General features: G+C 51.5%; 1 protein-coding gene across 1 annotated transcript in view; it reads left to right on the top strand.

Moving 5' to 3' along the window:
* The first annotated feature begins 1,371 nt into the window (after positions 1 to 1,371).
* The window catches only part of MPPED1 (metallophosphoesterase domain containing 1), a 113,290-nt gene continuing 100,424 nt past the window's right edge, over positions 1,372 to 14,237 (top strand). Inside the window, exon 1 of the mRNA XM_020982812.2 lies at positions 1,372 to 1,902. The gene's annotated coding sequence lies outside the window, so the exon portion shown is untranslated. The remainder of the gene's footprint in view (positions 1,903 to 14,237) is intronic.

Raw genomic sequence — 14,237 nt, 5'->3', positions numbered from 1 at the left:
CTTTTCCCCAAAGTGGCCCAGGATAGGGTACCTGTCCCTAGCCCCTGGAAATCCCAAAGGAAAGCTGAGGCCTCCCTTTTCCTGAAGCTCAGGGGAGACTGTGGGTCCTAGGGCTGGTTTCTGCCCCTCCCCACCCCCATAGGCATCTCATTCTTGGACAGCCTCAGGGAAGCTGAGTTACAGCATTATAGGTGAAAGCTGGAGGGGATAGAGGGGTCATCTAGTTCAAACCTCTAGGTTTGCAGATGGGGAAACTGAGGCTCAGGAAGCAGGACTTGCCCAGGGTTCAGAGGTTCAGATAATGAAAGAGCTGAGATTTGAATTAGGGGCCTGGACTCTCAATGTTACACTCTTTCCAATAGCCCAGGAAAGGTACAGGGAACCCGATAAAGAACTCTGGACTAGAGGGGAAGATGGGGTTCTTTAGGCAGCGGCACTCTCGCTGATCTCCGCCCCTCTGAGGCCAAAGTGTCCCTCCCAGACACGGGGCTGGGAGAGATTTCTAGGGTCTTCATTTCTGCCAGCCTGGCCTAGGCTGGAGAAGGAGGATGGAGAGAGGGATAATGGAGTGGGGGGATGCCAGCTTCGCCCCCCCACCCCGCGGTGGAAGGTGGGAGGGGTTGGGGAAAGGGGGAAGGGAGCGTGGGCTCTCGCCCCAACCTGAGGCGGCTCGGGCGCGGGCTCGGGGCCAACCGCGGGTCCCCAGGAGGTGAGTGAGCCCTGGGGGGGCCCGGCCCGCCTGGCCGCCTCCTCCTCGCCGGCCTCCGGGATCCTAAACCCCTGCCCCTCCCCCCACGGCTCTGTCTGCCCGGCCGGCGGGCTTTCTGACTATCTGACCGTCTGTCTGTCTGCCCGCCCGCCCGTCTGCCTGCCTGCCTGCCTGCCTGCTTGGCTGGCTTTTTTTTTTCTTTTTCCGCAGCCGCGTTTCCTCTCCCCCCCATCTTACTCCTTCCTCCTCCCTTTTCCCTTCTCCCTCTCCCCCTTCTTTCTTCCTCCTCCTCCTCCTCCTTCCTCCCTCCCTCTCCCCTTCCCCCTTCTCTCTCCTTTCCCCCCACCCCCAGTCTGGAGGAGGTGCTGCGGGTCCGATCTCTTGGTCCCGGCGTCCCTCCCTCCCCGGTCAGCCGCACTGCCGGGGGAGGGGGGGCGCGGCTGGGGAGCTGGGATCTCCCGACCGCAGGGCTGGAGGGCAGGCGGCCGAACCGGGAAGGCATCCCCTTGGGGTTCTACCTCTCCTTTGGAGTGGCCCAGAGCTGCCGGCGTGGCGGGGGGGGACGAATTGGAGTCTGCACCACGTCTGGGGGGACCAGGGTGGGGGCCTGAGGGGGCAGAGTGTGCGGGGGAGCAGGAGATGGAGAGAGAGGGAGAGACTGAGGGGGTGAGAGAATGGGAGAAATACACAGAGAAGGAGGGACAAGAGAGACACACGCGTGCACACGCACACACACACACACACACACACACACACACACACACACACACAGACAAGCAGAGAGACCGAGCGAGAGCAGCTTTCTAAAGGGAAGTCAGTCCACTATCCCACGGGCTGGCTACCTCTGACCTTTTCCGCAAAGAGGCAGCTGCAGGAGAGACGGACGAGAGCCCTCCTCCTCCTCTCCTCCTCCTCCTCCTCGTCCTCCTCCTCCTCCGTCCTCCCTCCTCCCCCTCCTTCCCATCTTCTTCTCTCCCTCTCCCCTTTTTTCCTCCCCCTTCTTCCCCCTCCTCCTCCCTCCTCCTTCCCCTTTATCTCCTGCCACCCCCTCCCTCCTGTCCTTCCTCCCTCCCTCCTCCCCCGTCCCCAAAGCGCCTGCATCCATCCCCTCTCCGCTCCAGACTTGTGCCTCTTTCCCTGCCCTGTCTGATGCTCCGGGTGCTGGGGGCGTGCCAGTGGATGGGGGTCTCAAGGTAGGCTGACTTCTCTGAATGAATGAGTGTGCGTCTGTGCAGTGTTCGGTGTGTGCATGCGGGTGCGTAAAGGAGAGAGCAGGGGCTAAGGGTCCTGTCTCCTTTTCAGTTTTTTCTAAATCGGTACCTGACTGGCAGTGCCCGTGGTTGCCCAGGTCAGAAAGGACTCTTCTTTACTTTGCCAGCAAAGTTACTTTTCTTTTTCCAGAGTTCTTAAGACCTCTCACTCCTCCCACCTTATTTCCTCTGGGCTGAGCCAGTGGTCGTGTGGTGTGTGTGTGTGTGTGTGTGTGTGTGTGTGTGTGTGTTTGGGGGGCAGGGATGCCCCTCAGCATCTGCTCCTGCGTTATCCTCTTTGGGGACTGGACATTAGTGCCCAGGGCACTTCGGGGTCTAGTAGCTGGCTTCCAGTGATCTGGAAAACTTTTCCCTTCTCCCAGGAGATCTCTAGAATTCATGCATCTTGAGGACTGGCTTTGGGGCTCATGAATCCCAAGCAAGCTTTAATCATTCAGACAAATAGAACATAGATTTTATTTCCATTCTGACCCTGGTAGTCATGACGGGAACACTGTCCGGTGGCAGCCCTGCTGTGTGTCTGTTAAATCTTGTGGTGGGGTCAAGGGGTCCCCATGCCCTAAGGATACTGAAGCTGCTTCCACATTCGCTCTGCCCAGCAGTAGTGCCTCAGAGCTGAGAAGGCCAGAAAAGGGGAGCCCCAGCCCTGGAGCCTCAGCCTCTGCCCAGTGGGATTTTGGTGGGGTGGATGCCTTCTGCTGCCACTTGGCTGGGCTCCTCCTCTGCCCATTTCTAAGGCCCCTTCTTAATTGCTCCAAGCCCCAGCTTAAGTTGTAAACAATTATGAAATTAAGCCAGACGAGGACAGAAGAAACAAATAGACTGGAGTGAATGAGCTGCACTGGGCACAGGCAGCTTGAAGAGCTGAATAGGGGTGCAAGCCTCGTTAGGAGGGGTCTGCTGGGGCCCAAGGGGTGATGCTGCTGCCAAGGCTGACCCTTGGCAGCTCTGCCGGGGGGCTGGGAGTCCACAAAATAAAAGAAACCCGAACAAGTGTGGTGAGGAAGCATCCCGAGGCCTAGCTTGTCTGATAAACTGGTCACTTGCCCCCTGGACAGAAACTTTGCAAAGTGGTAGTGGAGCTATGAAGGCAAAGGAATGGCAGTGGAAAACAGGAGAGATTCCCGGGAGAAGGGATTTTGAGGAGCAGGCTTTGGGCCATTGTGTGACAGATCGGGTTTTTTGAAAGATGGTAACAAGGAGCTATTATATAGAACAGCAGTCTTGGAGGGAGGGCTATGGAGGACGGTCCATGCCTTGTAAATTGTGCTTCATGACGCCCGACTCCCTGCAAATGGGCTTCAAATGCAGCAGCCACACACCGCTTGGAAAGTCCTCTCCCAGAGCCAATTCTGGGGAAACTGCTCCATTTAGGAGAGGCACTGGTCATTGGCCATGCATTCATCGCCTGATGTCTATTTGCAAAGCGAAGGATGATTCAGCGTCAGTTTGCTGGGCTGACTGATGGGTCTGTCAGAGGTTGGCTCTTCTTCTCTGGCTTTCCTTCATTGTCGCCAAGAATTTCCCAGGACCTGGATGGAATGGCCACTTTGGGTTGGGGGTCTGCTCACCATTCCACATGCCTGCTGGTGGTGTGCAACGTGGTCCTGGGGCAAAAGAGCTGCGTTTGGAGCTGGAGGAGCTGAATTCAGATTCCAATCTGCCCATTTACTCCCTGGGTGACCTTAGTCAAGGTGTCCTTCCTCTGTAGGCCTCGGTCCCCTCCTCTGTAAAATGAGAGGGGTGTTTGAACCCAGTGACCTTTAAAGTCCCTTCCAGGCATAAAATCTGTGACCCGGGCATGCACGTACGTGAGTGGCAAAAGCATGGAACCATCCACTTTGTCTGAAGCCACAGACACACCAACCTCTAAAGGTCAGGCATGTTTCTGGAAGGACTTACACACGGCGATACAAGTTTGTAGACGTGTACTCCATCAACCACAGTGTCTGAATCTCCACCAAGCCATTACAGGTTACATCCATGGGCTTGTGACAGAATTGAAACTGTTTAGGGTTTACAGTGCTTTGCCTAGAGGGTGGATGGTAAAAGAATGCCAGTTTTAAAATTTCCTCTAATTTCCACAAGAGATAGCTGCCTTCCTCACTTGAGGAAATGATTTACTGCATTCTGAACTTGATGCGCCATTGCCAGAAACCACAGCCTAGTGTAGAAAGTGCCGGCTTCTCCTGGGCTCTCTCTGGGCAGGCATAGTCACATTCTCCCTGCTTCTGCTGAGGAGCCCCGTGGAAGGGCATTCTTGGTGGCAACAACCTGGATTTTGGTAAAGCAGAGCAGGGATTCTCTCTTTGCAAAAGCCACTAGAAAGCCCAGTTTCTTTTAATCTCTCCCAATGATTTCAGGTTCCTGATTTCAGAAAAGTGAAATGATCACTAGAACAAGCAAAGAAAATTAATCAGTTAACAGACCCAGATCATCAAAGTGAATATTCTGAACAAAAAAATCCTAGGCAATTAGCGTGTCTGGGGGTGAAGCTTTCCAACTCTGGGTAGAGATCTTTAAAGGGTGAGATTTCAGCTTTACGCTCAGATTGTCCCTGGCTTGTTCCAATGACAATGTGACATTTTCCACCCTGCAGTCGGGGCAGCCAGTAGGTGGGCACCAGGAGAGCGAGTCTACTAATTAGAGCACCAGATAGGCACTTTCTCTTGGGTTCAAGCCAGGCATAAATGTGCCGTCCCCTCCCTATTCTGGCCTCTGACTCTGGGAATGGAGTGAGTGGGTAGTTAATTTGATCAATGTGTGAATTGTCAAGTTGGTTAGAAGAGGCCAGATCCAGTCTCAGAGTCCATTATCAGAGGCTATTAAACATCACCTTATTTTGACTTTTATCAACATGACAAAGCTCAGTCATGTTAAAGTCATTTCTACAAATCATAGCATTGTGGAATGTTGGGGTTGGGAGGGACCTTAGAACAGAGGACAGTGACATGGAGGATCCTTAGAAAATGAGATTTCAGACCAAGGAAGAAACCTTCAAACATGGAATATCTAATCTGAGAGGGACTTCAGAAAAGAGCATGTCAGAGCTAGAATGTTCGACTTAGGACAGATTGAGCTGGAAGGAGCTTTAGACATCATGTAGTCTATTTCTTTCATTTTACAGAGAAGGAAACTGAGACTGAGAGGGATGGGGTACTTAGGGAGCCAAGCTTAGCATGTGGCAGTGTTGGGCCTGGAACCCAGGTGTCTCTGCTCCCTCTCCTAGAGCCCTTTCCACCTTACTTTATAGCTTCTCAGGCCAATTTATAAAACAGCTTAAAAAGAAAAAAAAGGTAACTTTTGCCTCTCTGCTTTGACCCCTAAGAAATAGACTTGCTTACTGGGCTCCGGATGGGAGTAGGGGAGCCTTTTTTTGAATGATTCCCTTATGAGACGTTTCCTGGGGGTTGAACCGAGCATGCCATCCGTCCAAGGTAGAAGTAGAAACAATGAAAGCTCCCCCAGAAGAACACAGCACAGGGTTGGCACTGGCTCCAAAGTCAGAAATGCAGCCGGTCCCCCTGCTGCTGACCGAATCTTCAAGTTCCCTTACCCAGGGGATCCCCTGGGGGCCTTATCTTTGGTGGTGTAGGGGTGCTTATGGGGGCCGCTGAAGTGTCAGCAATACCCCAGTTAATTCCATCATTTTGTAGACATTTTTGTCGGCCCTGGAAATTCCAAACAGGCAGGCCTCCTCCTCTCCACCTAATTCCTTGGCGTGTTCAAAGGGTGTTGCTGACTGTAGACAGTAAAATATATTGGCTGAAATACCTGAGAGTGGAGCTCTTTGCTCCTTTCTTCTCCCAAAGGAGGGTCTTGTGCATGAGGATGAGGAAAGAGCCCCCTTGGAGGCCTGCCTGCCTGCCTGCCCAGTTATTGAACTGGGAACACAGTCTGCCACATGGGCACAGGAGTGGATCAAACACATTTTGATGGCTTAAGTGTTCATTTCCGTCTCTTTTTCTTTTTTGGAAAAGGGCTGGAATGGCACTGTGGAAGTAGCCAAAGGCCAGCCTCCAACTTGAGTGCCGGAGCTGCCCAGCGCTCGAGCCATCCCACCTTGGTGACAGCTGCGGATCCCATTTTCATGAGATCTGGGGCTTCTCAATGACTTTCCCTGGTTCGTATTTTGCTTTTAATGCAACACATCTGTGGGGAAATGTTTATACTTAGAGACATTTTTTCCCCTACAAGATATTAAAAATTAAAATGTTACATACAGATAATTACTTTTCACCTGGGTTTTTTCTTTTTATTTTTTTGCTACGGAAAATACAATTATCTCTAATAAGTGATGTCAAACTCAGCTGCTCCAAAGCATTCATGATCTCTGCCCACCCCCTACCTCCTTTATCCCAGTTTTGTGCTAGTCCCCCCCAGAACACCCCAGAGAAGCCCCTCTATTCTGGGTTCCAGCATTCTACTTCAAGCCCCAAAGGAGCCCTTAGCCAATGAATTTTTGACAAACTGGAATACACAATACCCAACGGCCTATATGATCTGCTCTGAGTATGCTCCAAACTCCCACCAATGTGGCTTGTGATTTGCCTCACACATGCAAAGAGAGATGTATACTCCTTTTTATGCATCTCCCTAATATCTCCATGTGTGCACATGCACAAGTATGTGTTTTAATGTGTCTAAGCCCACTAAACACACCCACAACTCATTCTGGAGAGGAGTGGAGTGCGAATGCCTTATTTTAACAAAAAACAGGCTGCGGTCTATAGCTGAGGACAAACCATGCATTCAGCATCATTTGTGTAATAGACTCTATGCCAGGCGAATCAGGATGCACCCAGGATAACAACAATTTATGGCTCACAGCCTCTCCACTCTGGAACACCCGTACTTTTATGTAACTTTCTTATCAAATGACTGAGGACATGGAAAGTGCTTTATAAGCCTCAAATGCTACAGAAATACTGTTACTATCATTGACATTATTATTTCTCACGGCCTCTTGCATTACTTGGAAAGGGTTTTCAGAGAGGCAAAGGCTCTGAAGGTGAAGACAGACCAGGTTAGCCTGGGGCCCCGATAGGAAAATAAAGGAACAAGGAAGGAGCTGGTGCGGTCCAGAGGACTTGATCCACTAAGCCCATCGTTCATCGTTCTGAAAGAAATGTGCAGAATGGAGAATGGGGAGATAGAAACCTTTTTTTTTTTCCTTTTTGCTTGCCAGTTAAGGGTGGGGTGGTCAGGGAATTAGAAAGGGTAATTTAAAATCATGTGGGCATAATTCAAAATGCGTCTCACTAAAAGGTTTTTAAGTGGTAAATGCTTTGGAGGCAGTTGGGATATCATGTTTTGTTTTTTTTCTTTTTTAAGGAAGAGTTGTCTAATTTCCGTCGGGTTGGGAATGCTTTTACCTCCTGAGCTTGCTGAGTGGGGGCCCCTGCCTTGGGCACAATTACTGGTCCCGGCTCAGAGCGGTGTGCCCTTAGGCAAATCACTTCCCCACCTGAGGTTTTGGTCCCCTAATTTATAAAAGCATCTAGTTGGAATATTGGCTCATTAGGGCCCTTTCCAGCTCTCATGAGTCAGTGGCTGGCAGGAGCCCGGCGTCGGCTTCCCTGGAAAACTGCCGGGTAATGATGATGATGATGGGGGTAGTGATGGTGATGGTGATGATGATAGAATAGCATCTAAAGGTTTGCAAATCCCTTTACACATTTGATCCTCACAACAACCCTGGGAAGTGGGTGCCATTATTATCTTCATTTTACAGGTAGGGAAAGAGAAGTAGACAGAGCGTAAGTGACTTGTCCAGGGTCACACAGGTAGTGTCTGAGGCAGGACTTGAATGCAAATATTCCCCAATTCAGACGCATCGCCCTAGCTACCGTGTCGCCTGGCTCACTGAGAACAGCGGGCATTTGCATGTTGCTGTAAGGTTTGCAAAGTGCTTTTACAAATATTGCTCCATCTGATAGAATGTCAGAGCCAGGAGCTGTGAGCTTGCCTGCCCCTTCTCTGCCTGTCTCACCTGCCCAGCAGCCTTGAGAGCAAGGCCATGCAGAGCTCCATTGTATGGATGAGGACACTGAGGCTCCAACAGGGCAGGGACTTGCTCAAGGTCACACAGCTAGCCCTAGGACCCAGCCCTCCCCATCCCAGGGCAAGGCTTTCCCACTCCCTCCAGTAGCGTTTTGTCTCTCATGACCCAAGCTTGGACAGCCCAGACTTCATGGAGGATTTTGTCAGTGGACACTCCCTCTACCTGGCGCAGACTGTGCAGGGTCTGCAGGAGAGTGGGGGGAGCTGGGCAGCAGGAAGGGTCCTGGAGGGACAGGCAGAGGGCCTGGGGGCAGCATGCTGTGTGACCTTGGGTGAGTGCCTTGCCTTCTCTGGGCCTGCGAGGAGGCTGCAGGCATGCCACGGCCTCTGACACAAGTGACATCAGATGGTGGTCACGGCTAAGTGGGTCCGAAGAGTTCAGCCCCCCACGGCCAGCTCTCCAAATTCAGCTGGCTCAGGCCTTTAGGATGGATGTTGTCCACCCCACCGTCCCCACACAGCTGATCCAGAGAGAACCAAACAGGAAAGGGGATGGCGTTTGAGCCGAGAGAGCGATTCTATTCGATTTTCATGCCCTTTTCAAAGTCTTGCCAACAGTTAACTTGCTGATATCCCCTCCCCTGTGACCCCGTAGAGCCCTTCCTGATGACAAAGTGAAGCTTCAAACTCTCCAGCCGGGAACCGTGCTGGAGCCGTGCCTGAGCCCTCCCGTCTCCTCGAGGGGAAGGAGGCGTCTTTCAGCAGGGGGTCGCTGGGCCTCCCCAGCCAAGACGGGTCACTGCTCTTCACTGAATTCTGATGCCTTGGGTTTTGTTTTCATTTACACTCTTGGGTTCCTCCTCTCTCTCTATTGTCTTCCCAGCTCAGCTTTCTTCCCTCCAACAGTTTATCCAAGTCTTCTCATGGTGAATGTGAATGTGAGCGACTTTGGAGATCTTGCAATGAATGGGGGAAGGATAGAAATAGCAGGTGTTGGGGGGAGAGGCGTGGAAACCCAGCACCCACCAGCCTTGTTCCCTCGACTATGAAATCTCCACAATCCATTCCTTTGGCTGGCTTCAGTTACATTTCCACAGATTGCAAATAAGTCGTCTCCCATAGCAAACCCAGACCTGAGCAAACAGCATCTCCAGATGACTGCTCTGTATGGAAATAGCTTCTGCTTTTCTCTAGAACACAGCCCAGCTTTGCTGTTCTGCGTAATGCGTATGAAGCCTGGGAGTAGACTGCCCATACATATGTTTAGCATAGGGAACAGGGAAGAAGAAAAGGAAAGGATTTGGAACCTCGGCTCCAACGTTTATTGGACTCTTTAAGGTACCTCAAACAAGGGCTGGGGGAGTACGATGAATGAGGTTAAGGACGGGTGTTTAACGGAGCCGGGGGCTGTGTTCAGAAGTCTTCCTCTTCCCTCCCTGGGCCTCCCTCCTCTGCTTTCACGCAGAATGGAGGGGGTGCCCAGGAAAAAGCACCAGATGTAGACAGAGGAGGCAGTCTGGGTTCTGCCCCTGACTCCCTGGGGAGCCCCCTGCCCCCAGGCCAGTAACTTCACTGCTCTCCCAGTCACTTCTCTGAGTTTTCTCATCTGTAAAATGAGGGTCTGGAGGCAGCCAGGTCTAGCTCTGGGTAGTTCAGGGCCTGCCTCTGATACCTGCTGGCTGAGTGGCCCTGGAAAGTTCCAGCCTCTCCAAGGGTGCTGCTCCACATGGAGAAGATCATAAAAAAGTGAGGGGCCTAGACCGAAAGCTGGATATCAGCCAGTCAACCAGGACTTAATAAGCACCTATTACTGGCGCTGTGCTGAGGACTGGGAGGACCAAGAAAGGCCCCGAAGGAGTTTGCATCCTAAATAGGTGAAAACAGGCAAACGCTGTTCCCCTGCAGGGTCTAGGCTGTATGACTGGAAGGGCATCTTGGGAGGGGGGCGGACAGAAAGGTGGCATCTGACCTGAGTCTTGACAGAGGAAAGGAGGAGGGAAAACATTGCAGGCCTGGGGGCTATCCTCGGTCATATAGACAGGTTGGGCCAATGTCTTCATTAAGAGATTTGGAAACCAAAGAGGTTGAATGACTCACCCAGAGTCACACAGGTAAACAATAGTGCCAGGAACTGCACTCAGGTCTTCTGACTCGGAATCCATGTCTCTGGCCCTGTACCACCATTCAGCGGGACTAGCTCTCCGGTCCCCACCTACTCTGACCCTTCCAATTTACCAAACAACATTAGGGTCCTTCTGTGTGTCGGGGAGAGAGACCATGGAGAATGGGTAGAGGATTGGGTCTGGGTTCAAGTCTGGCTTCTGACATTGTCAGCTGTGTGACCCTGATCGAGACCCCCAACCTCTAAGGGCCCCAGGCAGCTCTCTTAGACCATAAATGGAAGAAGTGGCTGATCTCCACTGTAGGAGTTCTCCAGCAGAAACCCCCTATGCCAATGAAATCTTAAGCCCTGGGGACAGGAGAGGGGGTGGGGAGACAGACACTATGCTAGGCACAGAGGATAGAAAGACAAAGAAAAAACTGTTCCTGCCCTCGAAGGGCTTGCGTTCCATCAGGGAAATCAACATGTGCCCAGATAAGTTTATACCAGCAACTAGTGGGGTGGAGAAGGGACTCTTGTAGGACATGACATGTGGCAGTTTTAGCCTGGATGGTCTTGGTTCTAAAATCCCTCTCAGTTCTCACATCCCCTGTTCTAAGCTCCCTCCCAAGTCCAACATTCCATATCCTAAGATCACTCCCAGCTCTAACATTCCACAGCTATTCAAAAAGGAAAAAGATTATTCCGAGTGCAAGCATAGGAAAAAACGGGGACATGAAGCAAATTTCGCCTCAGTAATTGTCAGTTAAAGTCCTCCACTTTGAGCCTGTATTCTTCCTGACTCCTAAGAGAATGCTCCACACTGGCCTACTGACCTTTCTGTCCCATGCTTATGACCTTTTCTCCAGCCCAAGAACCCTGGAGGCGGCTCATGGCCTCTCGGTGCTGGAGGAGAACTGGGCAGTGGTGAGGGCCAATCCATCCCCGAATCAGAGGCAGGTTGGTGCCATCCATAGAAAGAGCCCTGGCTCTGGACTCAGATGCCTCGAGCTCACACACTGCCTCTGCCTGCTGCCTGTGTGACCTTTCTCTCTCAGCCTCAGTTTCCTCATCTATACCATGACGGGGCTGGGCTTCCAGACTGTTTAATGATCTGCTTAGTTTCCTGATTTTGCCGCTTCACCTCAGAGGTTCACCCCTTGGTTGCCTCTCCCTCCTGCCCTAAGGTACCCAGCGTGATCACTGAGCTGAGTTGTGTTGAGTTCGGTGGAATGGGTTTGCGTCCTGACCTCCTCATGGCCTGTGAGTTCTGAGTGCCCAAGGACAGCACTGGGAATAGGACTCTGCTCCCAGTAGGTGCTTAATAAATGCTCCTTAAGTTATGTAACTGTGAACATAAAGTGAAGACTTGGTGACACCTCTGTCCTGCCGCCCACATTCTATCAGCCTCTGCACGGATGCTCAACCTCCCAGGTCAGGCCTAATTTCATTCTAATTGCCGCTGTCTCAAGAGCAGGGGACTCTTGCAAGGAAAATGCTTGCGTGTCCCTCCCCTCCAGATCTCGTGGCGGAGCAGATGTTCAGCGATGACAGTGAGTTTGTGAATGCTCGGTTCTTTCAGTAAGTGTCTGACTCTTCATGACCCCATTGGGGATTTTCTTGGCAGAGATACTGGGGTGGTTTCCTTCTCCCGCTCATTTTACAGATGGGGAAACTGAGGCAAGCAGGGTGATGTGACTTGCCCTGGGTCGCTCAAGCTAGTGGGTGTCTGATGCGGGATTGACATTGGGTCCCTCCTGGCTTCCAGCCCCATGTTCTCTCCAGTGAACCACACTGCCACTCCATTGATGAATTGATCCATCAGTGATTGTGTGTTTGGACAGTACTGCCGAAGGAATTTCTTGACGGACTAGTGTGGCTTAATAAATACTTGTTCAATTGAATTGAACGTGCCTGGCTGATCACAGCTCTTGCTTGCTCCAAGAAATGGCTCCCATTACCAGCCAAACAAATTCATGGCATTCAAGGCCCTCCACAATCTGTCTCTAGCCTCCTTTGCCCTGTTTCAGCTCCACTCAATTAAGAGGCATGTATTAAGCCCCCGCTGTGTGCCAGGTGCTACATTTCCTCCCCTTCCCCCCCATTCTTGCCTTTCACTGCATTTCTGTGGGCTAGGATGCTGAGGGAGCAGAGCCCAGAGGCATCCCCAGGCCCTCCACCTGTCACTCCAGGACCCTTCCCGCTGCCCAGCTCCCCAGCTCTTCACTGCAGACCCTGCACAGTCTGTGCCAGGTGGAGGGAGTGGCCACTGACAGAATCCTCCTGGGTCCATGAAGTCTGTGCTGTCCGAGCTTGGGGTTCATCAGTCGTAGGGGAAATGGTCACGAGAGATAAACCACTACCATAGGAGGCAGCCAGCCATGGGTTTGGAGGGAGTGGGAAAGCCTTGCCCTGAGACAGGGGAGGGCTGGGTCCTACGGCTAGCTGTGTGACCTTGAGCAAGTCATTGTTCTCTTGAAGCTGGTAAGCCCTGCACGGCTTTGCTTTCAGGGCTGCTGGGCAGGGGAGACGGGCAGAGAAGGGGCAGGGAAGCTCAGAGAATGTTGTGCTACCAAGTGGCCAGGAGCAGCAGGGGAGAGTGCTGAACTGAGAGACAGGAAGTCCTGGGTTCAAATCCTGCCTGAGATACTTACTAACTGTGTGAGCCTGGGCAAGTCCCTCAGCCTCAGTTTCCTCTTCTATAAAATGGGGATGATCTCAACACCTACTTCAAAGGGGTGTTGTGAAGATCAGGTGAGATGACATGGAAAATGTATCACGAACTTTCAAGTGCTCAGTCAGTGCTGCTACTACTATTCTCAGCTCCTCTCTGTTCTCCTCCTGCCCTCTCCTGCCTCCGAGCTTTTGTCTGCACTCTCTCCTCTTTCTCTTCCATCAGGTGGCCTTCTTGGATCTCCCGGCTTCAATAAAGCCCTTGGCCCTTGTTTGGCTCTTCTCCAGATGTATAATCTCAGAATTATACTGCAGTTATTTTTCTATGACCTTTCTCCTCATCCCTGACTGTAAAAAAAATTATCATTATTGATCAATACATCGAAGAAGTCCGAAAACCTGTGGGATTTGCACGCTCATAGCCCTCCCCTCTCTGAAGGGGTGGAGCAGTGTCTTCTCGGGCCGTGCTTGTTCTGGGCAATTTTGCAATACTCAGTTTTGATCTGGAGGGTACGGGGCTGTTCCTTCCATTGACCTTGTCTCTGTCGTTATGGAGCTGGTCTTTGGCACAGCCGACTTTGCCCTGCATCGGTTCATGAAGATCTTGTCACACATCTCCATATGCATCACACTCATCACTTCTTACACCTCTACATTCAGGCACCACCGTTGGCTTATTCATTCCCCAAACGGCATGTGCCATGACAACAGAAAAACCTAGATCAAGGACCAGAAGGGTTCTCCAAGGCTGTTTTGTCCCACCTCCTCATCTTACAGAGAAGGAAACTGAGGCCTACCCAAAGCCACAGAAGTAAATACATGCTCGAGTAGGATCCGAACCCAGGTTCACTCACTCTGGAGCCAACAGTCTTCCCCCGTACCACAGCGCCTTCCTTACCTTTCTTGTCCTTAATGGTGGCTTGCCTAGAGTAACCATTTAATGAAGATGGCTAGTGAATCTGGAGGCAGAGACCTCGGTTAGTGTCCTACTTCTGCTTTTCACTCCTGGTGTGTAACCTCGGTGCGGGCCAGACGCTTCTCAGGGCCTCCGTGGTCAAATGAGGGCTGTCCTTAGCCATTTCTGTGTCCTGGCCCCCTCTGGACCCTGCTCTGAGTGATGTTTTTAAATACATACAATAAAATATGCATGATTACAGTAGAAGGCTATAGTATTGAAATGCAGCATCAACGTGTTGTTTTTAAAGTTCTTGAACTCCAGGCTAAGAAGGCACTTGTTAAACCATCTCTAAAGGCCATCTTGCTTTAGCTTTCTGGGCCTTGCACACTGTGCGAATTTAATGTTTAGAGACTTTCACTATCCCGGGTGATTTTAGCGGTTCACTCTCCTTTCCTGAGCATTAATATTCTCTTCTATAAAGTGTCACTAGTCAGGCTAGTCAGCATTTATTAAGTACTCACTGTGTTCCGGGCACTGTCCTGAGTGATGGGCATACAAAGGGTGGAGAAAGCGCTTCATCCC

Source organism: Phascolarctos cinereus, unplaced genomic scaffold (genome assembly GCF_003287225.1).
Source record: "Phascolarctos cinereus isolate Bilbo 61053 unplaced genomic scaffold, phaCin_HiC Scaffold_1;HRSCAF=81, whole genome shotgun sequence".
Taxonomy (NCBI): Eukaryota; Metazoa; Chordata; class Mammalia; order Diprotodontia; family Phascolarctidae; genus Phascolarctos; species Phascolarctos cinereus.
Note: the sequence above shows the minus strand (reverse complement) of the source record. Positions and strands in the feature narration are given on the sequence as shown.